This window comes from Aulostomus chinensis, chromosome 13, assembly GCF_037954235.1.
Source record: "Aulostomus chinensis isolate RoL2024-O1b breed Wild chromosome 13, RoL_Achi_v1.0, whole genome shotgun sequence".
Taxonomy (NCBI): domain Eukaryota; kingdom Metazoa; phylum Chordata; class Actinopteri; order Syngnathiformes; family Aulostomidae; genus Aulostomus; species Aulostomus chinensis.
The window spans coordinates 1367901-1378847 of NC_141332.1; the positions used below are offsets into that span (position 1 = coordinate 1367901).

The 10947-nt window shown below is 43.6% G+C and overlaps 1 long non-coding RNA gene across 1 annotated transcript; it reads right to left on the reverse strand.

Moving 5' to 3' along the window:
• Positions 1-300: 300 nt before the first annotated feature.
• Positions 301-1615, reverse strand: LOC147250461 (uncharacterized). Its single transcript, XR_015119018.1, has 4 exons — positions 1554-1615; positions 889-932; positions 590-640; positions 301-508 (listed from the first exon to the last, which is right to left on the reverse strand). It is a non-coding gene; the product is annotated as an uncharacterized LOC147250461 (long non-coding RNA).
• Between the last annotated feature and the right edge of the window lie 9332 nt (positions 1616-10947).

Here is a 10947-nt window from a genome sequence, read left to right on the forward strand (position 1 = left end):
GCAGGACCAGAGCCCGGGTGGAGATGACCATAGGCCTGCTAAAAGCCCGTTTCCAGTGCCTACAGAGGGCCTGTGATATTATTGTGGCATGTGTTGTTCTTCATAATATTGCCACTATTAGAGGAGAGCAACACCCTGCCCTACAAACTGAAGAGCCTGATGACGACCCCATCCACCTGCCAGCTATCCAGGACGGCAGAGCAGTCAGAGACACCGTATGTCGGAATCACTTTGGCATTTAATTATCAATCATCCTCCCCACCACAGTCCAATAAAGGCACAATACACATTTCATTTGGTCTTCTTTATTTCCTAGAAATAAAAAAAAAAAGCTAGTTCAGTTAACATTCCAATAGTTAACATAATTCACCTGTAGCCATGCACCCACCTCTAACTTGTGCTCCAGTAGTTCTGTTTCCAGATCTGCTTTCCTAATCTGGCGGTCCAAGCACTGCATTTCTTTGTCAGTTTTTTCAGTTTTTCTCAGCAGGTGGACCTTTACTGGTAACTGAGAACATATGAGAACATATGAGGATTAGACAGTTGGACATGAATGCCATCAAATGAATCTGTTTACTGAACATCTCACTGTGTCGATGTGTGCACTGGACGTCGAGGGACCCTCCTGCCCAGCCATGCTCTGTTAAAGAGGACAAGAATGTGTTAATACATCAGTGTAGGCTAATGTCACTATATTCCACCAGAATGGTAAGAAATATAAATGGGAGAAGAATCAGTAATGTATCAAGATGTTACTTCTATAGGCCTTTCTGGATCCCCCACTGTAAAGGCAGCAGACAGCGTTTGTTCATCCTCATCATCCTAGAGGAGCGATGTTTCAGTGTACTTAAAATAACATTGAGCAAAATCTTTGAAGAATTTACTTACAGTTACTGTCTGTTGTGGCACAAGGCAAATGGCACCATCAGAATCTGTTGGGAAATAAAGTCATGGCTGCATATATATATATAAATATATACATATACATATATATATATATATATATATATATATATATATATATATATATATAAAAATCGAGCCATATTACATTTTATGAAGGCACTGGTGTCTTGGGGGTTGGGTTCTGAGGATGAACTCCAGTAATTCCCTCAGCCACTGGCCTTCCTACACTCTGGCTGAGGGCCAGCTCCTCTGCCTCTGTTAGAGGTGGTGGTGCCACCACCCGTTTTACGGGCATCTGCCTTCTTTCTGTTGGCTGAGTAGAAGTCTGTTAGTTTAAATAGGCTGACTTATTTAACACAACATTATATCGATGAAGACATTTGTGTATGAAACCAGCATTATGTTGGGGATAAAACAACCATTGTACAGTCAAACAGCCACTTAATATTTAATTTACAATGCAAAACATGGGGTACCCCTGAGATGGTCTGACTGTTTGAATAATGTTTTTATGCTTCATTTTAAGTTGCTGTCAAGTGCGTTTCCCCCCCGCGGTATTGCATCGAAACCATATAAATTAATGCGCTACCATGTAAGCAGCTTCCTCCGTAATAATCATGATTCCAAAGGACTACATTTAAACTCACACATTGACCCGAGCAGTAATGTTCTTCCACGCCATCTCTCTTTCTTTTGCAGCTGTAGCGGTGTTGCACTTCTTTTTAAAAACGTGTTGGAACTCTTCATATGTTCGCATAAGGATTTCCAACTCCACTGACGTGAAAAACAAAGCTCTCCTCTTCTCCGTCGCCATAGTGACTCGGTGGATCGGGGCTCCATTCATGCTGGCTTTTTATAGTTGTCGTGATCACGCTTTACCCCAGGTGAACCTACTCCGAGTTGATCAAACTGATTCAAATCCGCTGTTCTGAAACCGAAAACTCAGAGTTTTCTATCTCAGGGTAGATCAACTTGGAGATCAGGATGAAACTCAGGGTTTGGTGAACCTGCTTTGTGAAACGGGCCCCTGGGGGCAAAGTTACCCCAGGTGGCATTGTTGTGCAATACTAAAAGGATTCCAGTCTAATTTATCCATGTACACCCCATTACCCCCCGCCTCACGCCACACTGGCAATGTGAGCAAAGACACTTGCAGTCTGTTTGCACTGCACTTATATTTGGGGAAACCCCATCATAATGATGTCTCACTGCAATGGACAGACATTTTTCGGTTCTCCATCGGTCCCATTCATTTGAAAACTAAATTTCTTTAAATTTGGCACAAAGCTTCTTGTTGACTCAAGGATGAACTGATTTGATTCCGATAGTCAGAGGTTAAGGACAGTGTAACCTCACCAAACAAGATGTTCATAATTCAAGAATCTGATATTAAACAAGTCTGCACTTTTCTGGCTATTTTTGGTTGAGGCACTAACGTGTGAAACAGTGGGGAGTATGGACCCAAATGCAAACACTTGAAACAGGAGCTGAATTGGAAATGACCTTTATTCAGGTTGTACCAGAAATGCAGCTAAACTGAAAAGACAGGTAATTGTAAGCGGTGTTCCTTCTCCAAATAACTAATGGGTGAGCGTTGGGGGTGGGGAATGAACAGACAGTTTGGAGTTGTTAAGATGGCAAGAGGAGTATGGGAAAAGCTCCAGGGCCAACAGATAACTGAAGAAGTCTTCCAAAGAAGGAACCGGCCAAAAAAATAGACTGGCAAAAAACAGGGGAAAAACAGAGGCAGACTTGCGGTTCACAAAGGCTGAAGTGGTTACCAGGGCTTAGGCAAAGGGGAATGGTCGAGTCAAGCAAGGTTGAAGCCGGGAAGTCAGTCCTAGAGATATAGCTGGAGAGTTTGGCATGAATGCATCACAATCTGGCAGAGAACAAAGGGAGAGGGAGACCTATAGAGCATGGGGACAGGTGCAGGTGATTGAGATTGATTGGCAGAGGAGGTTGGCTGAGGGAGCGAGCGAGTGAGTGAGTGGTGGTGCATTCAGGGTGACACGGAGAACAAAGTGGTGAAAATTGCAACCGATGAAAATATGTGGTTTTAGCTTTCATCATATGGACTGTACTTGCCTCATCTTATGTTACACATTATCCTCTATTTTGTTGACTTGACTAGAAAAAGATAGTCGGGAAACTCATATGAATACAGAACGTTTGCACCATAGAGCGCTTTTTGGCCTTTCCCCATTTTTATACCCAGTTTTACCCTCCTTGTGGCCTACTGTTTTTGTAGGGCCACGAAACAAAGCCAAAGATAATGCAGCTTGAGCACCCCCCATAGAGCACCGTTTAAGTTCAAAGTGTCCCTTTCTTTTGTTTTTGGACATGTAAATGTTACTGAGGTAATTTGACAGGTGGTAGTCCGTTGATGTATGTATATTAACTGTCATTATACATTCCCACAGTGGCAAACACTAAAGTAATCCCCTCAGCAGCGAAAACCCAAAATGCAACAGTGTCCAACTACTGACATTAGCAATAGAGGTTGAATGACTAAGGTATAATCAATCGTAATCATGGAAAAGAACAAAGTAGTATTTCTAGCTACACATGTGCATTAAAGCACCACAGCTTCAAGTTTTAATGCTTAAAATTATTATACTGATGCTATTATATACTTATAATAAAGTGTACCACTTCAACATTTACTCAAAATGAAACTGTTGGTATAGTCAAACCATTGGTATAACATTTTAGAGTACAAAAACTCAGTCCTTATTGCTCTGTGTGTAAAAGCATTAAAGCCAAAGGAGAGTCATGGATTCACTGAGACATACACATGGCAATGCTACATACTCTTATCACCTAACACCAACCTGTTGAGGGACATGACAAGGCCAGCATATAATAGGATCATTTCTTAGTGTGGCACATTCACTCATGACAATATAAAAATGTTGATGTGAACCTGTGGTAGAGTAACTTAGCAGTGAACTGAAAAGAGCTAGAATTAAATGCTACACACAAAGCAAAGCAAAAAGTCAGCGTCTATATTAACTCCACAGGGAGTCTGGATGGTCAATAAAAATGCCCAGAGACCTCGACGCAGATGTGATTGTCCTGAAAATGTCCTGCCTGCTTATCTGCAGCATGGAGATAGGCCACAGTAATTCACTTAGATTCTAGATACTTCAGATAAACTGCTCTGCTGGGAACACAAGAAGACAGACATGGCAGGTGGAAATACTGTATTGCCTACTCTGTGTCCTTAGCAGTCCTCCCCCTCATCTTCCCCTCTTTCCTTCTTCTCATCTATCTTTCCATCTCAGTTCCTCCCCATTGTCCTTCTAAAATACCATCCTGTCTTATGAATGAACACCCTCTTTTGTCTTCATAGCAAGACTTTCTCTCTCACTCTGTCTCTGTCTCTGTCTCTGTCTCTCTCTCTCTGGGACAGGTTAACTTGGGTGGGCAGACAATAATCTGGTGGAAGTGGCCCCTTTTTTCAAGAAAAAGAAATCAGTGGGTGGGTCCCTGGGAACAAGAAGTATGTTTGTGGCTTAAGTTGATGTTAATGTGTGTCTGTTTATCATGTGTTCAATAAAATGTCATCATCTTGTTGTTGTCATCTTGGCTGTTTTCTATTTTCTATGTGGTGTCAGAATGCTAGTGTATACATTCTAAGAAAAAGTCCTGCTAATGTAATTTCTATTAATGTGAATGTGTGTATTTAAATATGAAGCATAGTAGACATGTTTTTAAATTAGCTATTTAATCAATAAACCTACATCTTTTTTTTAACAGGAAGTTTTTAAGTCAAAGTCTCACATCTGATTCGTTCTCTAATCAACCAATTGCATTCTGCAGCACATCAAGATTTTTGGTGTTGTTTTGTTGCTCAGTGTTTAATTGAGCTGTACACACCAGAGTAAAGAGAAAGGGAAGCAGTTGAACAAACCTTCAGAACAATGGCAGCACCACCCCACCCCCCCAACACACATGTAGACACACACACACACACACACACACACACACACACACAAAGATATCGGCTAGCAGTCAGATTTACACGGTATAAAAGGGCCATATCCTTCTCGGTACAATTTTGAGGAATATTCCCTCAAAGGTACATTTGTTAACTCAAGAGGTGAGAAGGACATCTTTGTACAGTAATTTATCATTGAATTGGATACATGACTCTTTCAAAAGTAACCCCCAGCAACAAGAATTTCATTTTCCATTATATTTTATTTATCCATCCATCCATCCATCCATCTTCAACCACTTATCTGAAATCTGGTGTTGGTATATACTGTACCTATATATACCAACATATAGGTTTATACTTAATTATATTTTTGAGTATGTGTAGCTAGTCACTCAGATCTATCATCTTGGTTTTTTTTCCTATTCTTCCAATCAATACATTTGTTCAATGATAATTGGGTATTTTAAAAGCTTGCTTGCTATTCTCCCATCTTTTGGGGTCAAAACGATCGAACAGGAAAAGAGACTCACTTACAAGATGTGAGTCCACTTGCCTAAACTGATCATTCTTGAGAATTACGATGACCTGGATGACTGAGAATATATACAAATACAATCAGGAAAAGACAAGTTACTGGAATTGATTGAATATTGAGTGAGAATATTATTAAACAACCGTGAAAATGTTTTTTTGCCCCTCATAGACACAGATTTTTTTTTCTTTTGACATTGTGAGTGACAGCATATGGGTACATAAATCATTAATGGGGAAAATATTAAGCAACACTAACATGGAAGCAGAGCTTAACTGCCATTAGTTTCAATTTTGAACATTGACACCTATGCCAACCACAAGAAGAACGCTTCTTTTCATATCATTAAAAAATGTAGTCCAAAAGCGGTGAGTTGTTAACCACAGTGTTACGTTCTGATCTTGAGACAAAGGCCAGGACCCGGTAAGTAGAGACAGGAGTAACAAAGTTTATTTACAAAGTGCAAAATAAATAGTCACGTGGGACAAGTATCAAAACAAAACATGAGAACATCGCCTGGAAAAAAGGAAAACGGAAAGCGCCTCACAAAAAGGTGAGGAAAAAGACAAAACCGTAGGAGGACTGGAGCCGAAAGCACAAGAGGACACATGTGGTCTGGAGAAGGGATCATCCGGCACTGAACCGCTGGCTGTGCCGACAAATATAGGCTGGCCAAACGAGCCAATAGTAATCAAGTGTGTGAGCTCAGTGCCACCTGGCCCCGCCTCCTACCAGCCTCAGAGCTGCAAGGGAAAAAAAAGAAAACAGACACTAACAGAACACTGAATCAAAAACACAGCACTAACAAAACTTGGAACACAACACACAGAACAGTTACAATTTTTTTAATGTTCTGAGAGAGCATGACAACACAGAGAAAATACTGTCCATCTGATGTTATGAAAATATCTTTTTTATATGTGAGGAGTATGTCCATACAGTATATGTTGAAACTGTAGTGACAGCTGCTTCTTGTTAATGTACAGTAAATTAATAATAGTGTAACAGAGGATTATCTATAACTCCCCTTAGCTTTACAGAGCTTGTTATTGAGTTTGGGTAAATTTTTTGGCTTCCAAACCACAGCTGTAATAATTTGGTTGGGATTCTTGTGTCTTGTTTTGATTTCAGAGGAAAAGCCACTGAACACTACTCAGAACCAAATGGCAAAAGCAGGCAGCAAATAGCTGGGGTACACCACCCAGGAGAGTTCAGTCTAGGAGAGTACAGGTATGTGTGTAGGTGAACTGAAGTCTCACAATCATAAGAGGAGACTATCTTGCTTGTTTAATAGAAATTTCTGTCTACGGTCCATCCACAGATGATGATAAATCCATTCCTCTGGCTCATGCTGTACAAACTACATACGTTCAAGTTAAGGGGTCACCTAGCCTCAAACTTATGGTTTGTAACACAGTATTTTGGAGAGTAACAATGTCAGCAAGTCACACACACACACACACACACACACACACACACACACACACACACACACACACACAAACAAACAACAGCAGACTGTTATTTCCGCTCAAACACATACCTACACAATTCTGATGCAGAGCCAGTATGCCCAAGAGGCTGGCCAATGTGTTTCCTCAACACCTAGGCCTGTAACTGTCGAACATTACAAACATAGATCTCCCAACATTAACATTTCTAACAACTAAGGTTGATTTATCGATTTATTTATTATCAATTTTACATTTTCACAGCCTCACAATGACCATGTTCTCTTTGTTAGGATCTGGAATGTCTGCTGTTATACCATCAGTCCATCCATCCATTTTCTCTTCCACTTATCTGTTAAGGGTTATGGGGGGGGGGGGGGGGCCTGTTTTCATGCACACAGTTTGGGTGTGGCTTCTGATTCAGTTTGTTTGCTCATCTACACACCTGCCAGTCAACATTGTTCATCATGTCTCTCTGATCTCAGTATAAAGCCTGGTCTGAATTGCCACTCTGTGCCAGTGTATCATTGACCCCTTTGTGGTAAACTGTTCAGCGAAAAACTCTTACACAAAACCTAGTGTGCCAATTCCGATTTTGCTGTAGTGTTGTTTCTTTTGCTTCCTGTTACATTCCTTTGTGTTTTTCCTTGCTTTCGTTTAAACAACAGAGCAGGAATCCCAGTGTATATAAAAATTTATTTCAACAGGAATAAGTCAATGAATAAATAAGGTTTTCAATTGTGGGAGGGAGGACAGACTGTGGGGGAATAGTGGCAAACAAATGAACTTAAGATAAGAAAACAAGGCCGTACTTAATACTTCCTGAAGAATAAAGAAACCAAACAACAAAAAGGCCTGACTGGCAACCTAAAAGTGGCTTTCAAAACATACAAATGTAGCACCAACCCAGAAACTAGTGTGACAGACAAAAAAATGTAGCAACATACACTATCGATCAAACTACTGAGTAACTTGTATCTTGTAGCATTACAGGCTAAAATGAGTCAATATCTATGTTTAGTTGTCTGCATATGGGCAGCATTGTCATTTCATGACACGACATTATATTAATATTAAATTTCCACTAACCTTTAAAAACTGCACCTTTAAAGATGTCTTTGAAAGACTTCAGTAGTGTTGTAATTAAACACAGCTCCTTTGAGATGTGCTCAAATCGCTTCTGAAGGTATGGTTTTACACTGGGAAAGTCAAATAATCTCTTTATTCACATAGTTAGTGTATTATAGGGCTATAAGCTGCGATGAAAATTTTTCGGTACATCATCAAAACCAGCCTCCAATAAACATCTCAACTGAGGCAATTTCTCTGACTGCAAGGGAAGTGTTGCTTCCCCTAAAATGTCATAAAATAGATTGTCAAATTTGTATTTTTTATTTACATTTCATTGAGCCATTTCACAAGTTGCACATAAGACCATTTAAGCAAACTCCCTCTGCAGGGCATTTAAAGGAAGCTGGTCATTTTCCTGAAAAGGCCACCAAGCTAGGAATATCCTTTCCCAGAGTGATGCTGAGAAACTGGTGCATGCATTTATCACTTCTCGGCTGGACTATTGCAACTCTCTCCTGTCAGGATGTCCTAAATACTCTCTAAAGAGTCTCCAGCTGGTCCAGAACGCTGCAGCGAGGGTTTTGACGGGAGTTAAGAAGAGAGAACACATCTCTCCCACTTTAGCTTCTCTCCACTGGCTTCCTGTAGGATCTAGAATCGACTTCAAAGTCCTTCTGCTAACTTATAAGGCTCTCAATGATAAAGCCCCATCCTATTTGAAAGAGCTCATTAGTCCCTACTGTCCCACCAGAGCACTCCGCTCCCAGAATGCAGGTCTTTTAGTGATTCCCAGTATCACTAAAAACAGACTGGGAGGTAGAGCCTTCAGTTACCGGGCTCCTCTACTGTGGAACCAGCTCTCTCCATGGGTCAGAGAGGCAGACACTTTAACTACGTTTAAGTCCAGGCTTAAGACTTTCCTCTATGACAGAGCCTTCAGTTAGGACTGGTTCAGGTAGCTCTGAACCATTGATAGCTATGCTGCTATAGGCTTAGACTGCTGGGGGACACATCAGGTTACATGGAGCCCTCTCCTCTCCTCTCCCCCTCTCTCCTCTCCCCCTCTCTCCTCCTCTCCTCTCTGCACATTTTTTAACTGTCATTATCAGTACCTGTTGCACTTTGTAGTTTGGCCTTGGTGTCTCGCAGTCTCTGTGTTTCCACAGATCCACCTGAGCTCCATGTCTCTGCACCTACCGCCGCCTGCATCGCCCCCCCCCCCCCCGTTTTCCCTGCTATTACACCAGCCTGCGCTCCCCTCCCATGAACCAGTTTGCCATCCAGTCCTCCCATCAAGCTGGCTTGCTCTCCCTGCCCCCCACCCCCCGCCTACCAGAAGTCCACATTCTGTGTTATAAACTGTTTTCTTGTCTGTAAACAACATCTACTGCACGTCTGTCCATCCTGGGTGAGGGATCCTCCTCTGTTGCTCACCCTGAGGTTTCTCAGATTTTTCCCTGTTAAAAGGGTTTTCTATGGAGTTTTTCCTCAGTCGATGTGAGGGTCTAAGGGCAGAGGATGTTGTTATGATGCCATGAAGCCTGGAGACAAACTGTTTGTGAAAACAGGCTATACCAATAAAACTGCCTTGCCTTGCCTTGCTGGTAAAATTAGGTCACAGAACATTTTATCCAAAAGGAACAGAGGCAGAGTTTATGTTTAACTGCCTCCTGGCGTTCTACCTGGTTTACCTGGGAACTGTGTATAGAAATCCCGGAGCAGTTGTGGGTCCAAGATGAGGTAACGCGAGATCCAGGAGCGCTCTTCAGGGCCGTACCCCTCCCAATTGACCAGGTACTGGAAACCCCTGCCCCGCCTGGGGACATCCAGAACTCTGGAAACCGTGTAGGCGGGGTGACCGTCAATGATGCGGGGAGGCGGTGGTGGCGGTGACGGGGGCTGGAGGGGGCTGTCGATGACCAGCTTCAGGAGGGACACGTGAAAGACAGGGTGGATCTTGAGGGAGGGGGGAGCTGGAGCTTGACTGGGTTGACGATTTTCTCCACTGTGTAAGGACTGATGAAGCGTGGAGCCAATTTCCGCGAGTCAGTCTGGAGTGGGAGGTCCCGCGACGAGAGCCAGACCCGCTGCCCTACTTGATAGACCGGAGCAGGAACACGTCGGCGGTCTGCCAGTCTCCGCACCTCTCGCCAAACTTGTCTGATTCGTCTGAACTGTGCCAGGACAGACGGGACGGCCGCGTCTGCTTCCTGGCTGGGGAACAGCGGAGGCTGGAACCCTGACGTCACCATGAAGGGGGACATTCCCGTAGCAGAACTGATCAGGGAGTTGTGGGCGTATTCCACCAAGGGATGGTGGGTGGACCAAGACGTAGGGAGGTTGGAGGTGACGCAGCGTAGGGCAGCTTCGAGGTCCTGGTTGGCCCGCTCAGTCTGGCCATTGGACTGGGGATGGTACCCCGAAGTGAGACTAGCCGTAGCCCCCAGGCCCTTGCAGAAAGCTTTCCATACCTGAGACGTGAACTGGGGGCCCCGGTTGGAAACGATGTCTGTGGGGATCCCATGAAGTCTGAGCACATGCAAGATGAGGAGATTAGCTGGAGAAACGATCCACAATCGTCAGAATAGTGTTGTTACCGTCAGAGAGAGGAAGCCCAATAACAAAATCCACAGCGATGTGGGACCAGGGGCGTGGAGGTGTTGGGAAGGGCTGCAGGAGTTCCGTGGGAGGTCGATGGGAAGTCTTCCCGCAGGCGCAGACTTGAGCAGGCGGCGACAAACATGCAGACGTCAGCACTCATGGAAGGCCACCAGAACCGTTGTTGCACCAACATCAAGGTGCGGCGGACCCCGGGATGACAGGCAAGCTGGAAGCCATGGCCCCACAGAAGAACAGCGGATCCTGCTGACGGAGGAACGTATAGTCGCCCGGCTGGGCAGCCATCTGGGACCGGGTGACCCTGAAGCGCATCGCGGACTTCCTCCTCCACCTGCCATACCACTGCCCCTACCACACATGCAGGGGGAAGAATGGTTTGCTGCTCAACCTCCCCCTCCTCCATGGTGAAGTGTCGTGACAGG